Consider the following 17,439-nt stretch of genomic DNA (forward strand, 5'->3'; position numbering starts at 1 on the left):
GTGAACAACTTGTAGATGTCGGATAATAAGCTAATTGGTGTATAATTTCCAATTTCTGATTTATCTCCTTTCTTATGCAGCAAAACTATGATTGCATTATTCCACTGCTTAGGCGTCACACCTTTTCTAATGCACTTTGTGAAGAGCCTTGCCAGTTTTTGTGTTATGTCTCTTCCTCCCAATTTTAACAACTCTACAGTAACTTCATCTTCCCCCGGGGCTTTCTGATTTTTCATTTTCTTCAATGCATGTTCTACCTCATCAGGAAGAATATCGGGTATGTCGTATGTGTTGCTACTTTGCAATCCATCTTCCCCACTGCTGGCATCATTCCCCTGCTCCTTGTATAATTCTCTATAGTAGTCTTCTGCTATTTGAATTATGCCTTCTCTGCTGTTTATAAGTACACATCGCTATTCTTCAGTTTCAGTATCATTTGTCTTTTTGTATTACTGCTCATGGCTGCTGATTTAAATTCTTTGTTTTCCCTTTTTTTTTTTTTTTTTTTTTTTTTTTTTTTTATTACTCCAAAACAGCCGAAGCCTTACAGAGGAGGAATTTGACAGTAGCAATATAGTAATCCTTCTATTTACAATCTGTACACAATGTCAGGTATCAATATACAATTTCAAATATACAAGGTCAATTTACAACATATACCAACGGTGGGCAAATGTGGCTCTCAGAGCCGCATGCGGCTCTTCGTTGAGTTAAGTGCGGCTCCCATTGAAAATTTAAATCCGTTTTTTTTTATTATTTCAGAAATTTTTTCAGTGAATCTTGTTAAATTATAAAAATATAACTAAGTAACTAATATTTTGTTATACGGATTTTATGTTGTGTTTATGTTTTTTTTTGTCTAGATATCTTGCTATTTTTATTTTGATTACAAATAAATCCGTGCGCATTTACACTGCTGGCGCCATCAGTGGACTTGTGCGTAAAAAGTTACGAGTGTAATTTTTCTGCGCCTTAAATTAATTTAATTATTTTGTTTCAATTTCAGACTTTGGAATTAAAGTTATTTAAATTTTTTGATAACATGACCTCAGAAAATATCAAAAAACGAAAATACGAACAAGAAAATAGAAACTTTCAAGAAGAGGGGGTAGAAAATTTTGCTTTTATTGACAATAATGGAAAGTCGTTGTGTCTTATTTGTAAAGTTACAATTGCAAACTACAAAGTAAGCAATTTATGTCGACATTATGAAGTAAGTCATCCCCACTTTTCAACTCAATATCCATTAAATTCAAAATTGCGAACAGAGAAACTTAAGTCCTTGCAATCTGGTCTTCATAAGCAACAAGGACTCTTGTCTTCTTTTAGTCGCGAAGATGACAGAGCAAACGAAGCTAGTTTTTTGATAGCTTGGAATATTGCTCGTGCCAAACGTCCATATGGAGAAGGAGAATTTATTAAAAGAAACTTGGAAGAAGTGGTTAAAGTTTTGGATCCAGATAATACAAAACTGCATAAATTGATCGCACAGGTTCCTATGTCACGCCGTACAACTGAGCGTCGTATTGGTGCAATTAGTAAAAATATTGAAAATAGTTTGATGTGTGATTTGAAAAATTGTACAGCATTTAGTTTAGCTCTCGACGAGTCTACAGACATTCAGGATGTTCCACAATTGGCCGTTTTTGTCCGCTATGTATCTGCAGACGTAAACGTGAAGGAAGAAATGTTAGACCTAGTAGCTCTTATCGAAACAACTCGCGGTATCGATGTTAGAAATGCGCTTGATAAAGTAATGAATAGGTTTGGATTGCCTCGTGATAAACTTGTAAGTGTTGCGACTGACGGAGCGCCTGCAATGGTAGGGAAAAACCAAGGTCTCATTGGTCTTTTAAACAGCGATCCTAAAATTCCACATTTCTTACCTCTTCACTGCATAATTCACCGCGAGCATTTCATAGCGAAGTACTTCAAATACGAAAATGTGTGGAAGATTGTTTTGCAGATTTTGAATTTAATTAGAACAAATGCCAAAACACATCGTCAATTTAAGAACTTTTCAGAAGAGTTGCGAGGGAATGACGAAACAGATGAATTGCCCAGTGATTTATCCCTATGGTGTGTTGTAAGATGGCTGTCAACTTACAATGTTTTGGGCCGTTTTGTGGAACTCCTAATTCCTATCATAACATTTACAAAAGAAAAAGGTAAAAAATACCCAGAATTAGAAAATGAAACTTGGCTTTCTGACTTAATGTTTCTTACAGACATTACAGAACATTTGCAAACACTTAATTTGGCTTTACAAGGAAAGGAAAAAAATATTATTGATTTGTCACAAACTGTATTTAGTTTTGAAGCTAAACTTCGACTTTTTGTGTACGATCTTAAGAACAAAATATTTAATCATTTTCCACGAGTAAAAGCAAATATAATTAATATCAAAGAAGAAAAGTTAGACGAATACAAAGAAAAATTGGAAGAATTGCAAGCAGATTTCGAACATACGTTTGAAGATGTGAAAAGTTTGAAATCTACATTTGCATATTTTGTGAACCCATTTATTTGTGATATTATTGAAGATGGATTTCCAATTTCTGAAATAATATTTGTTGAAAAAGCGGCTGGGCAATTGGAGTTATTAGAGATGAAAGAGGATCAGGCATTGCAAATGCAGCACAAATCTACTAATGTAATTGAATTTTGGAAACTCGTGCCAGAATCAAAATATCCACATTTAAAGAAAGCTGCTTGCCGTCTAATTTCAATTTTTGGTACAACATATTGCTGTGAATCTTTGTACTCCACAATGAAGTTCGTGAAGTCGAAATATCGTTCACAGTTGACCAATCATCATCTCGCTGAATTGCTGCGAACGGCTTTAACAAATTTTACACCAAATTTCAAAGATTTGACCAAAGGTCTTCGTTAAATGTTATACTTTTTATTAATGCATTTTTATTATTAAAATTTTGAAATAATTATTTTGTATTTTCTTTCTCTTAATTATATTTTCTTATATATGTATACTTTACATAGCTTGTGTAGAATATGTAATCATATTAATTAAATTAAATTAAATTTGAATTTGTGTATTTAATACTATGTAACTATGGTGTGGCTCTTTATAATATATGAAAAACCGGAATGCGGCTCTCATTGACCTCATGCGTGCCCACCCCTGACATATACAATGCATATCATACATTACAAGCGATTTGCATTTTAGCAAAGCTGTGGTAACAGAGAAATTTGTATTTCTAAGCATTTTGTTGTTTTCTTTTCTTGATAGTTCACATTAAGTAGTTGCATTGACTGATTTGTGTTATTATTCTTATTGTTATCCCTATTTTTTTTTTTTTTTCTAATTGTTATTTCTTATCTTAGTTCATTGAAGAAAAAAATTTTTTTTTTTTTTTTTTTTTTTTTTTTTGTTAAAGCTAAGTATACCTATCTTTATAGTATTATTATTGCTGTTATTATTAAATTAGTCATTTATTTTCATTCTCTATTAGTTTGATTGTAAAACCTTTGTAGCTCTTTTTTGATATTAACGTTTTCGTTTAGGATATCAATGTTGGATTCATTCAGCAATTTTGCAGTTCTGTTGAAGTAATGGAATCTGAGTTGATCAGTTCTGAATGGCTCTTGTGCCAGCATATTTTGTCTTCTCAAGACTCTTGGAGGACAGCTGAAGTTGATGAGGTAGAGCAGCTCGGGGGCATCAACTTTCCAGCCACGAAATGCATCAGGAATTTGCAGTTTGCCGCAGCTCTTCTTTGGTAGAGTGGTACAATCCCAAAGTGAATGCACCATTCATTGTAGGATTTTGTGTTCAATTCCAACCTAGATTTGTACACCAGGAATCTGACTATGGATTTCTGAATACATTCCAGTTGTTTTATAAGAATTTTGGTGTGAGGATTCCAGATTTGTGAGGCATATTCTAGAATTGGGTTGATGATCATTATGCAAGCTGTTTTTATGAGCTGTACGTTGGTGAAATCGAAGCAGATTATTTTAACCAGTCCAAGGGATTTGGAGGCCTTAGCTGTAGTTTTATTTACATGTATGTTGAAGTTTCCCTTCTCAGAAAACCATACTCCCAAATCTGAAACCTCATGTATTCTCAATAGCTCATGATTATTAGCTTTATAGGGATAATTAATCTTGTGTTTTTTGTGATAGTCTGTGACAGACATGGTGCAGCATTTGTTTAAGTTTAGTGTTAGAACATTGTTTGTGATCCATTGGGTGATGGTGTCTAGTCCATTTTTCAGTGATTCACAGTCTTTTGTTGTTTTGATGGTTTTGTATATTTTCAAGTCATCTGCATATGAGAGCACTTTGATGTCAACATGTTGCATACAATCTTGTATGTCGTTAATGTATACAGCAAAGAGTAGTGGCCCCAGAGGAGAACCCTGTGGGACTCCCCTTTGTATATGGAAAGTGGAGGAGTATCTTCCTTCAAAATGAACTCTGCTTTTCCTGTTTTCAACAAAGTTAGACATAAGTGATCAGGCATTACTTGATAAACCTATGTTCTTTAATTTGAGGCAAAGCAACTTGTGTGGTACTGAGTCAAAGGCTTTCTGTAGGTCAAGGTATATAATGTCTATCTGATTGTTATTGTCAAGGCTAAGTTTTATGTCATGTTCAATGGAGAGTAGGTTAGTCACAGTTGATCTGCCCATTAGGAAGCCATGATGAATGTGGCTGAATTTATTTTTCATGAAGGAGCAGAGTTGAGAGTAAAGTAGGTTCTCAATGATCTTGCTTAGGGGATTAGATTTGTGTATGGGTCGAAATGAGGAAGGAGTGTCTTTAGCCCCCTTTTTAAAAAGAGGGGTGATAGTGGTTTCCTTTAATATTCTGGGGAGTAATCCCTTATTGAAAATGGCTTTGATCAGATGTATAAGTTGTTGTTGCAATACAACAAAGCAGTGTTTCCAGAGTGCCATGGGGAAACTGCCAGTGTTTGTGTCATAACTTAATTTAAATTTGTTGAGGGTATTCAATAGTCTCTGCATTGACTTCAAATTGTGTCAGGGTATCACTGAAATATGAGGAGGGAGAGGTGTTATCAAGCTTACTGCTGTGATCAGCTTTTTCAGTATATAGTTCACTGTAGAAATTTGTAAATTGATCTGATTGAATGGTCTCCATTTTGTTCATGTTTTTGTGTTTTTTATAACCCATTTTCCAATGCTTCCAGAATGGACCCATATCATGCCTGTTTAGCATTGCATTCTGTAGGTTAGCTAAGTGATTTTGGTAGGCCAAATTGATACTGTTTTTTATTTGCCTTCTTAGATTGGAGAACTGAATGTAAATGTCATGTCTCAGTGTGTTTTTGAAATTGATGAACATTTGTTGTTTTTTCTTGAGTAATTGAATGATTTATTTTGTGAATCACATAGGAAATTTATTAGTGTTTGCCTTTGCATGGCTCTTGGGTGTATAGTTTTTGATAATTAGGTCTAAGTTGTTGTACAGCATATCCAGAATTATATCTGGGTCTTGACTCCTAAATAATGGTTGCCAGTTGACATTTAAGATTTCATTTCTTATTTTGTCCCAGGGGGGGCTCTCCTAAAATTGAAGGAGCATTCCCTGACTTCATTGCTGATATATTTGGTCTTGATATCAAAGTCAAGCAATAAGGCTAGATGATCCGAGTGGAAATAATTGGGAGTATAATTAATATTTATGTCAAAATTTGTGAAGACCAGGTCAAGGAGTTTCTTTTTTCTGGTGGGGAGTTTGCATTTTTGCTTCAGGTTGAGTCTGAAAAACATATCTTTCAGAAACTGCAATAGGTGGCTATTTTTATTGTAATGGTCTTCCTTGTCCAGTCCAGTCCATGCTCAAAGTGAGTGTTGAAGTCACCTAGCACTATTGTTCTGACATCACTCATGGAGGAGATAAGAATGGGTTCAAGTACCTTCTCAAGTTTTTTTAAGGTGTTCATTTTAACAGGTGGTGGTAGGTAGATTCCTACCAACTGCACTGTTATGTTGCCAACTTTGGCTTTGATGTAAATGCCCTCAATATCTTCTAGGGAGATGATGTCAGAGATGACAATTTTATGGTGCAGCAAAATCATTACTCCTCCCCCTTTCTTGTTTTCCCTATCTCTTCTGATAATTTGAAGGTTTGAGGGACAAATTTCTGAGTCTAAGATGTCAGGGGTTAGCCAGGTTTCTGTGAGAACCCAGATATCAGACTCAGCTTGGCTAACCTCTATTTTAAATTTGTTAAGCTTCTCAATGATGCTTCTGCAATTTTGATAGTATATATTTATGAAGATACTGTTGTCTTTGTCTCTGCCATGAGCATTATTGTTCATTGACTGCTATCTAGTGTGGTTGCTTTAAGCCTTTCCAGGACCATTATTTTTATAGATGGTGTTGTCTGTGATAGGCCTGTAGATCTTATGTTTTCTGAACCTAAATGCCTGAACTGTGACCCCATCAGGGAAGTTATGTTTGGATGTCATTAGTTCCATATCCTTTTGATCAAAGCTGATCTTAAAGGAGGAATATATTTCAGGATGAAGTGACTTCATTTTCTTAGCTGATATGTTAATGTTAATTTTTCTCTTAAAGTAGCACTCTAGGTCAGCCTCCTCCATGGAGGGTGCCAGCCTGGAGACATGCCACGAGATCTTTTTAGGAACCACTACTAGGTTTCCTCTATCCCCTTTACAAATGAATCTTATTTTGTTATCATTGGTGTTATTGAGAGAGATAATTTCAGTAGTAGCCTTGACCAGGTGTGTTTTCATTCCATCATTGCCTGTTACTTTCTCGTTTCCCTTTTCAGTGAGTTTGTCTTTGTTTTTATTATAAATATTAAGAAATCCACCATCAGGAGTGTCCCTGGTGTGAATAGGTTGCGAATGTTCATCCTTATGAACATTCGCAACAATGTTGCGAATGTTCAGTCTTGTTATTGTGTCTGGGTTGGTTTTCAGGCTCCTTTGAGGTTGGGGCTGTTGATTGACTGGGATGAGTGTGCACTTTAGTGCTAGCTTTAACATAATTCTCGATTTGCGAAGTCTGTTTTAGATTCCTCAAAGGAAGAGAAGAAGAACCATCATTCTGAGAGGAGTGCTTGGGGTTGGATTTGATAGCTTTGTTTGCCAGTTCTGATTTATTCTTGCTCTTGGGGATGGCCCCTAGAGTTATATCATATGCCGTCTGGGTTTGCTTGTTCACTGTCCGTGATGAGGCCTCATTGTGAGTTTGGGTTGCAACAGATTTTTTATTGCTGCTGTGGTTGTACTCAGTGTTGGTTTCTTTATGTGAGTACACCTTCATCTGTGCTTGTGAGTTCATACTTGATTTAAATTGAGGGTTGCCCAGGGTTGAGTTGCTGGATTGTTTGGCTAACATTGGCTCCTTGTTTGTTTTCCTTTCACTGTCATTTTTTGCTTGGTAGGAGTTGGAGCGTGTATCCTGCAATGCGCTGACCGAGCATGAAAGGTCTATTATGCTCTTGTTAAGGTTGCTGAGCTCTTTATTGATATTATTGTTTTGGTTGGCAAGGCTTGTTTTGAGCTCATTAATTGCCAAGCTTGGGAGGGATTCCGAATTGTGTGAATTTTCATCTGTGAGAGTTGGAGCTTCAGAGCCGCTGTGCCAGATCCTTGTGGGAAGGGACCGCCCTAAAAGAACCCTGATCATAGGATTTCATCAATTTTATTAGGGTTGTAAGGTGTTCGGTTAGGAACTCATTCCCATTTTCCAATTGGTGAAATCCCTTTTCCAACGACTGTTTTAATTTAGAAATTTCACTGTTAAAATGTCTGGTTTGGGCCTGCAGCATGTTTTTGAGTGTCTTCCATATCTGCTGGATTCTCAAATTATTGTTTAGCGCTTCCTCCACACCTGAGCCTATGTCGTCAAAGTCCAGGTCGGGAAAAGGGGGTATATAAGTGGTTTGAATTTCCTTTATCACTTGTTTTGGACTTAGGTTTATCTCCGCTGGAGTGTCAGTCGGTGAATTCATAATGTTGGCGCCGTCGCAGGTTTTGCACAGATGATTTAACGTTGGCACGCATCTGCTGCAGTAAAGTTTACTGCAGATGAAGCAGGACGTTAAATTAGATTTTGGATCCAGGCAGTAATTACATAAAGTAATATACTGTGGGCTGCCTTTGGCTGCGAGATTAAACCCTCCATCCAAAGATCCGTTAACGTCATTGCAATCGGCCGCCGTTGCACCAGGGCATGTGCTTCCGCCCTGACATCTAGTTTCACAGTTAGTAGCCGCCATCTTCGTTGGCTTCGTAACGTTGCAATGGAGCCAAACACGTGTAAAAAAAAAAAAATTAAAGTGAAAGCTGTTAGAGTGTTATTCTACTTTCCGAGTAACTGATATGCACTTATTTTGGATTAAAGTTTTCACTTAAATTCTACAGTAGAGTTTATCGGAAAAACACTGATATGAGAGGTACTATTTTCTCATGCACGTTTCCTGGATGTACTCTTCCGCATTGTTGACGTTTTCCACTTTAGGCAGCCGCCATTATTCAAGCACATACCGTAGTTAGAAAAACCATCTTAGTATGTAAGACGTAAAAAGAATACCTGTTTGAGGAGAATGCCAGTGGATAGTATTTCTCTTCCAGCGAAGGCAGATTGCTTACATAAGACTAATAACCATCATTAAATATCAAAAGATCAGTACATATTCTCAGGCTCCGCTGATACGAGGGGTACTACTTTCTCGTCACGTTTCCTGTATGTGCGCTTCCGCGTTGATGACGTTGATGTGCAGGCAGATATGAAGTTTTCTGAGCAGTGCAGACAGGCTGCAAGAGTAGCTCATGGTGTATTGTCGATGATATATAGGAATTTTTCTAGCAGGGATAAGGAGGTGATTATTCCCTTGTATAAGGCAATGGTCAGACCACACCTAGAGTACTGTATACAGGTCTGGGGGCCTCATTTGAAGAAGGAAGTAGAGACGCTGGAACGAGTATAGAGAAGGGCAACAAGATTAGTGAATGGAACAAAGGGGTGCTCTTACGAAGAAAGGCTTAAGTTTTGCAAATTACGGTGTCTGGAGACTAGGCACCGGCGAGGTGATCTGATAGAGGTGTATAAAGCCTTGAAGGGTTTGAGCATGCTCAATGCTGATGGGATTCTTCCTCTTGCTCAGAATAATCACCTGAGAGGGCATAAATTCAAATTGAGAAAAGACAGATGTAGAACAGACGTGAGGAAATTTGCCTTTAGCCAGCGGGTGGTTGGTTGGTGGAATAAACTTCCATCCCTTGTCGTGGAAGTTGATAGCCTAAATGAGTTTAAGGCTCAGCTGGACAGGTATTTCGTACGAACAGAGGGGTGAAGTGGAAGTGGTTATTTTTTATTTATTTTTTTTTTTTATTTATTTATTTATTATTATTTTTTTTTTTTTGGCTGATGCTGCATAAGCTTGCTTTCTTGCATCAAATGCCTCTACTAATGCTAATGACGTCTATCGCATTAAGCAGCCATCATTCTGTCAAGCACATAACGTCGAAACAGAAACCACCTTAATTTGTAAGAAAGAAAAGCGAATACCTGTTTGAGGAGAGTGCCCGTGGATATACTTTCACTTCCTGCGAAGGCAGATGGCTTGTATAAGACGATTAAGCACAATTAATTATAAATAAATCACTATTTTGATGGCACCAAAAACATTGTGCTTCCTTCCACAGAGACATGCAGCGCCCCCCCCCCCCCCTTAATGCTTGTTCTACTTTTCTTGTGTTAAATCTTCTTATGTCCTCTCTGAGTCTCTTTCTAATGGCTTTGCATAACTCAGTATACTCAATTTTCTCCCTGTCAGTGTTTTTCTTGCTCTTCATTTGTCATCTTCGGTTCATCATGAGAAGTGTTTCTTGACTAATGTTTTCTTCTTTGGATTTCTTTTTCCCTATAGGTTTATTGGACTTTATCACTTTCAGAAAGTTGTAATATTCCTCGTCGATATCTTGGTCCTGAGCAGTCTGCAGAAGCTCAAACTTGTTCATAAGTTCCAGTACATACTGCTTTTTCTCCTCTTCTGTTATCTCAAAGACCTTTGTATTATTTACTCGAGTCAGTTTTTTCCTTTCCTTTCCTTTCCTACATTTATATCAAGTGTACATCTTACCATTCTATGATCACTTCCAACATTTACCTTATTCAGGACGGTAGCATCATTCACAATATATCTTCTGTGAGTGAGGATGAAGTCGATTTCATTAATAGTTAATCCATTTGGACTCTTCCATGTCCACTTTCTGTTCACCCTTTTCTTGAAAAAAGTGTTCATTACTGACAGTCCTTGAGAGAGATTCTGCAAATTCCACAAGTCTTTCACCTCTTTCATTTCTTTCACCAATTCCAAAATTTCCTATAGTTCCCCTTTCTGTGCTGTTTTGTCTTTTTCCAACCTTAGCATTGCAGTCCCCCATAATAATAGTGTAGTGGATTTTCTGCTCATCTAGAAGACTCTCAATTTCGGTGTACATTTCTTCAACCTCTTCATCATCATGGCTCGATGTTGGTGCATAAATCATTATAATCTTTAGCTTGTACCTCTTAGAAATCTTGAGTTCTCAATGGTTTCTCTCTGTTCATAAAGTTTACCTCAGAGGTAGAAGTAGATGGTGCCTTCCCATTCTTGGATGTAATGGTGTACAGAGAAGGCTGTAGGCTTAAGACCACAGTCTACAGGAAACCAATGTGTAGGAGCCAGTACACCCATTACAAGTAGGCGCAGACTTTACAACATAAGAACAGCGTCGCTAAGGCACTTCTGTATAGGGTTGGGACGTATTGCAGTACCCCTGAGGAGAGAGAAAAAGAAATCGGACAAATCTCGGTGGACCTTATGAAATGCAGTTACCCCCCGAAAGGATCTTGGATAAATATAGTAGGGGTGTGGAGCCTAGTCATAGAGTGCCATCCGTTCCAGTCACCACAGCCTACATTCCCTACTATCCGGGCCTTTCAGAACGTATCACAAGGATATTCCGTACTTACCAATCACGCTGTATGCAGCTTCCAGGTAGGAGGTTGCACACTGTAGTGTCACAGGTTAAGGACCCCCATTGCAAGGGATTCCAGCAGTGGGGTCATATACAAGATCAAATGCCCGGATTGTGCAGAGAGTTATGTGGGGGAAACAGGACGGCGGCTCAAAGATCGTCTGGGGGAACACCCAAGGGCTATACAGACCGCAGAGTTTAGCAAATCCGCTATTGCCGGGCATTTTTGGAAAAAACAACATCAGGTCTCCCCAGAGAATGCTGTCATCTTTGACCGGGCGCATAAATTCTGGGACTGCAAGTGGCTCGAGAGCTTGTGGATTGGTTCATCTGAAAATAATACTATGAATAAAGATAGGGATATTCGGTTTCATCCCCTTTTTGAAATATAGTTCCCCTTTCTGTGCTGTTTTGATGATGAGCATTTCTGCAAAAGATGAGCATTTCTGTAATCCTCGCAAAAGATGAGCATTTCTGCCTTCCACGCCCCTGAGCCCCTTCCAGGTCTGGTAAATACGAAGAATATACTGCTCATGTGCCTGGTCAACCGCGTGTGCCGTGAACCTGATACTTAAGGATGTGTTGCTTAATGTGCTGTGTTGTTGAGAAAGGAGGCAGGTGCCCCTGAAAGCTACAATTGCACAGTTTTAACGCTTTTAAGTATTCATATTTTATTGTATTTTAACTTTTTTATTTTATTGTATTTTATTATAATGTATAGTAAGTCAGTCGTTGTAAATAGATTATTTTATAATATCCATTATTTTTGTAAATATTAAACTATGTTAATTTAAATGGTTGGTGTATTAATTTAATATTGTGAACAGAAATTTTATAAGGCTCTGACAGGGAATAATAAAATGAATGAAGGCAAAATTTTCACAGTTACAAATTATATAGGAGACATATATGTAGGGGAAAATATATAGAATGGATAGTAAAAGGTTTTCTATTAGCTGACAATTAGTAGAATAGGTTATCTTCATGGATATCTAAGCCTCATAGCTTGAGAATATTCACACCTCAGGGTCTTTTTTTTTTATTGTTATTTTATTATTTATTTATGCATTTTGCTAGAGCAACCAAAGCACAGGGATTCCATGCACCATATGCCAAACACTGATACTATACACTGGTGTTTCTTCAAAGAAAGTGCATTACCCCTTAAAATTGTAATTGTCATCCGAATAACATAAGTATATCGCAGTATTTCTTACAGATGACGTAATATTGCATCAGCTATTACTTTCAGCTATTAGTAAATTAATAAGAGGAGTTTACCTCAATATCGTACGTGGAACACTTCCGTATGATACCCTCCAGAAATTAAAACGGAAAAAACGAAAAAAATCGCAACTTACCGGTACATAAAAGTAAAATATAAATAATTAAAGAAAAATATAAATAATCAATTTAACACAATACAAAAACAATTAAAATTCAAATTAACGCAATTAAAAGAATCTAACGAAAATAATCAAAACGATTTTCCTTCCTGAAGCTGACAATGCTTTTCGACCGACTGTCGTGATCACAGGAACGAAAATTACCGAATCAGGCTAAACCTGCAACTTAAATAGTGATTATATGTCTTCGCGCATGCAGGTCCACGCATCGGAGATCAAATATGGCCGCCGAACATTAACAGAATTCTCGTGTAATTTAATTTCAACGGTTTCTGCAATTAATAGTCGCGTATAATTATGTTGAACATTAAGTATTTTGGCCTCGTTAAATTGTGGCCTCGTTAAATTGTTAAATTTAACGAGGCCAAAATACTTAATGTTCAACGTAATTATACGCGACTATTAATTGCAGAAACCGTTGAAATTAAATTACACGAGAATTCTGTTAATGTTCGGCGGCCATATTTGATCTCCGATGCGTGGACCTTTACGTGCATGCGCGAAGACATATAATCACTATTTAAGTTGCAGGTTTAGCCCGATTCGGTAATTTTCGTTCCTGTGATCACGACAGTCGGTCGAAAAGCATTGTCAGCTTCAGGAAGGAAAATCGTTTTGATTATTTTCGTTAGATTCTTTTAATTGCGTTAATTTGAATTTTAATTGTTTTTGTATTGTGTTAAATTGATTATTTATATTTTTCTTTAATTATTTATATTTTACTTTTATGTACCGGTAAGTTGCGATTTTTTTCGTTTTTTCCGTTTTAATTTCTGGAGGGTATCATACGGAAGTGTTCCACGTACGATATTGAGGTAAACTCCTCTTATTAATTTACTAATATTATTATCAACGTAGAACATATTGAATATTACATCTCTGATTCATACTATCTACTTTCAGCTATATAAGCACCCTCTGCAAGAGTTGCAGTCATTCCTTGCTTATATCAGGATGACAAGTTACAAGTGCAGTTAACACCACGAAGAAAGAGTGCTATTGTCACTTTACGTGAGGAAAGATATTCTTCCCATCATATTGCTTATAATGTGTCTTGTAATCAGCGACAGCGAGTAATTTCTTTCCAAACTCGATAATACTGGCTCTGATAATAAAAAAGGAACCGGATGCAAAAGAATCTCTACGGCGAAACAGGACCGTGTTTTGAAGCGCTTATGCCTTAAAAACCATAAAACTTCTTCGTATGAGCTGAAAGGAGAATGGAAAGAACATAGAGGAGTGGTAGCAAGTGCAGTAACAGTCACAAGATGCCTCTTCAAAAATGGTCTTGTAGTCCGTCATCCTAAGAAGACCCTCCTCGCACAAAAAATGAAAAAGCCTGATTAATTTGGTGTAAGGAGCATGTCAAATGGACTCCCAAGCAGTGGAAGTCAGTTATTTTCTTGGACGAGAAGAAATTCAACCTGCATGGCTCTAATGGAAAACAAACAATTGGCCGTATACGTAGTGAACAATACCATCCAGACTATATGGTGTCTTCAGTGAAATTCCCTACCAGCCAAATGATTTAGGGGGTGCATTTCATATCGCAGAGTAGGTCAACTGCAGTTTATAAAAGGTTTCGTAAATGCCAATGGATACCTGGCTATATTGGAAGGCAAATTGCTGCCTATGATTAGAGACCATTTCAACCTGCCAAGTAACTGCATCTTTCAGGATGACTCTGCTCCTTGTCATCAAGCGAAAATGTAGGCACTTCTGTAGTTACTTTAGCTTCATTTCTGCATTAAAGGTTTGACAGTAATGCGTTTACATTTGTTACAGGTGATAAAATTGTTGGAAAAATGGTCCAGTACAACTCTTAGCTGGCCAGGAAACAGCCCTAACCTGAATCCTATAGAGAACTGTTGGCATCGTATGGAATCTGAAGTTGCCAGAAAGACACCAAGACCCTTCATGAACTTCAGGAAGCCATAATTCGTGTTTGGAACCACGAACTACAGTTTATTATCTTCAGAAATTGATCTTGTCGATGCCTCGACGATGTGCTGCTGTCATCAGGGCCAGAGGCAGTTCAACTAAATATTAGTTTTCAAATGGTGAACTTTTCATTTTGTTTTCTATTTAAAATGATAAACCGAAGCAAATTTAGGGCTTCTGATAACATTTCAGCCATAATTGTCGTGTTTACCAAAACTGTTGTATAAAGGTTGCAAATGCTCAATTTGGAATATTTTGAGAGAATCTGTCATATATTACTTAGCTTTACCATAACTATTAATAAATATCTTTTGTTTATATTTCTATTTGTGATGCTATTCATTAATGTAATATACCATCACGAAAAAGGATTAGAAATATGAAATTAATAGGTGATGCACTTTCTTTGAAACCAATGTATAACCAACATATTTTCAACCTAGCTGATAATATCTAAAGCTGAAACTTTCTATTTCTCTATAAAATAGTATCTTCTTTATCTGCAACATCCAAATTACTAAACAAAATCGCATTTCACAATTTAGACCAAACTTATCTGTAAACTTTATTCATCTTTTTTCTGAATAAGTACAAAAAAATCACATCTAGCAAACAAAAAATAAGGTCTCAATTTTGCTGTTAACAAAAAAAAAAAGTAATGCTGCATAAATCCACATCTTCACAAAACTGAAATATTATTCTCATGGGTAAAAAAATGTGATATTTCTTTACCCATGTTTCTTTACCCATATTTCTTTACCCAAAAAAGGGGGAGAGGGAAGAATGGGTAAAGAAATGTGATATTTCTTTACCCATTCTTCCCTTCCCCAATTTTTTGTGTGTGTGCAACTTCCTATTATGTGTATATTCAATAAGGTTTTTTTTTTTTTATGTAAACCCCAAACACGAGAGATATTAGAACCTATAGTACTTAGTACCATGCTTGGGTTGGAGGTTGAGAAGACGAAAGAAGGTATTTGTTGACATTGGACTTGAACTTCAGTAGACTGTAATTTTCAGGAAATACGTATGAAGAAAGGTTGTTCCAGAAAACGGCAGTTGAATGAATAAATGAGGAAGATGAAAAGTTGGTTCTGTGAGTTTGAAGTTGGCCAGTAAATGGATGTTGGCTGGTGGCGGCACGTATTTGGACTGTTTTGAAAGAGAGAGCAGGAATTATAGAAGCCAATTCAGAAGAACAGTGCCCATGGAAGTATCTGTAGAAGAGACATGCAGAAGAAACAGTACGTCCATGAGACAGCGAGTGGAGAAACGCTGTTAGAGATGAATCATTAATTAACCTAACTGCCCTCTTCTGAATGAAATTTAGAAGCCTGAGAGAGGTTTTAGGGGCACCACCCCAGATGTGGGAACAATATTCCATGGTAGGGCGGATTTGTGATTTATACAGAGTGAGAATCTTTTTGGGAGAAAAGTAATGCTGAGAGCAAAAGAGAAAACCAAGTTTTTTAGATGCAGAGGAAGCAATATTTGTAATGTGCTAGTGCCAAGAGAGATTAGAAGTCAGGGTAATCCCCAAAAGAGATATATCATTTTGCCTAGAAATCGGAGTGTCACCAAAGATAGGCATAGAAGCAGAAGAATCCTTTTTGTGAGATATAAGAAAGACTGAGATTTAGAAAGGTTGAAATCAACTAAGTTGTCTTTGCCCCACTGGAGAATTACCTGAAGATTGGCATTTAAGGAATTGGTAGCAGATTTTCGAGAAGTTGAAGCTGATTCAGCAGGACAAGGTTTCTCAAAATGGAAAGTGGAATGCAATGTGCTATCATTGGCAAAACTATGGATAGGATTTCCAGTCAATGGATGAAGGTCATTAATATACAACAGGAAAAGAGTGGGGGAAAGAACTGAACCTTGGGGGACACCAGCATTAGTGGAAAAGTTAGAAGACAGAGAGCCATCTATCATCACCCTCAGTGAGCGATCAGAGAGAAAACTGATTAACCAATTACTAAAAACAGTTGGCAAACCATAAGATGGAAGCTTGTTTAGAAGACCTTTATGCCAAACACGATCGAAAGCCTTTGAGATGTCAAGAGCAACTACTTGTGTTTCACCGAACCTTTACATTGAATTAGTCCATAAATGGGTAACATAAGCCAGAATATCACTAGTGGATCGACAATGATGGAATCCATACTGGCGATCGTTGATCAGATGGAAGGTTTCTAGGTAGTTTAAGAGTTGGCGGTTAATTGATTTCTCCATTACTTTAGAAAGATTAGAAGTAATTGCAATGGGACGATAATTGGATGGGAGGGATTTGTCACACTTTTTAGGAACTGGCTGGATATGAGCAAATTTCCAAGCAAAAGGAAAAACACCTTTGGAATAAGAAAGTGAAAAAAGGTGGCAAAGAATAGGAGTAAGTTCAGGAGCACAGGTTTTGAGAACAAGTGGAGAAATACCATCGGGACCTGGAGCTTTCTTAGCATCAAGATTCGTCAAAATCCTTCTAACATCCTTTTGACGGAAGACCACAGGAGGCATTGAATGGAGCATATTGGGAATGGTGGGAGGTGTTTTACCAAGATTGTTAATACATGAGTTGGAAGAAAAATGGGATGCTAGCAGGTCAGCTTTATCCTTGGCTGAAGTGACAACAGAACCATCTGGTTTGGACAGAGGTGGGAGCAGAGATGGGCAAAAGTTGCGGCCAATAGCTTTGGCAAGAGACCAGAATGCTCGGCTACCATTAGGGCAAGAAGCAAGTTTTCTACTCTTAGCCTGTTCAAAGTGGCAATTTAGAAAAATTTTCCATGTTTAAAATAAATCTAAGTAATTTTCCTTCTGATTTCCGTATCATGGCGGTCTTTAACATTTTGGATATTAAATTATAAAAATCACACACACACACACACACACACACACACACACACACACACACACACACACACACACACACACACACACACACACACACACACACACACTTTGATAATAATCACTCATGGAATGATATAATTACATATTAAATACTAAAGAAATCATAATAATGGTATACAAAAATTATGAGAATGCAATCATTGATAATAATAATACACAATATATCTGAAGAGGAAGAAACTGTTTAAAATT

At 37.1% G+C, this 17,439-nt stretch overlaps 1 protein-coding gene across 1 annotated transcript in view; it reads right to left on the minus strand.

Moving 5' to 3' along the window:
* Positions 1–17,439, minus strand: part of LOC150088268 (uncharacterized) — a 217,289-nt gene that overhangs the window by 77,717 nt on the left and 122,133 nt on the right. The window lies entirely within an intron of this gene.

Source organism: Mastigoproctus giganteus, chromosome 3 (assembly GCF_048544385.1).
Source record: "Mastigoproctus giganteus isolate SK-2022 chromosome 3, ASM4854438v1, whole genome shotgun sequence".
Lineage (NCBI taxonomy): Eukaryota > Metazoa > Arthropoda > Arachnida > Uropygi > Thelyphonidae > Mastigoproctus > Mastigoproctus giganteus.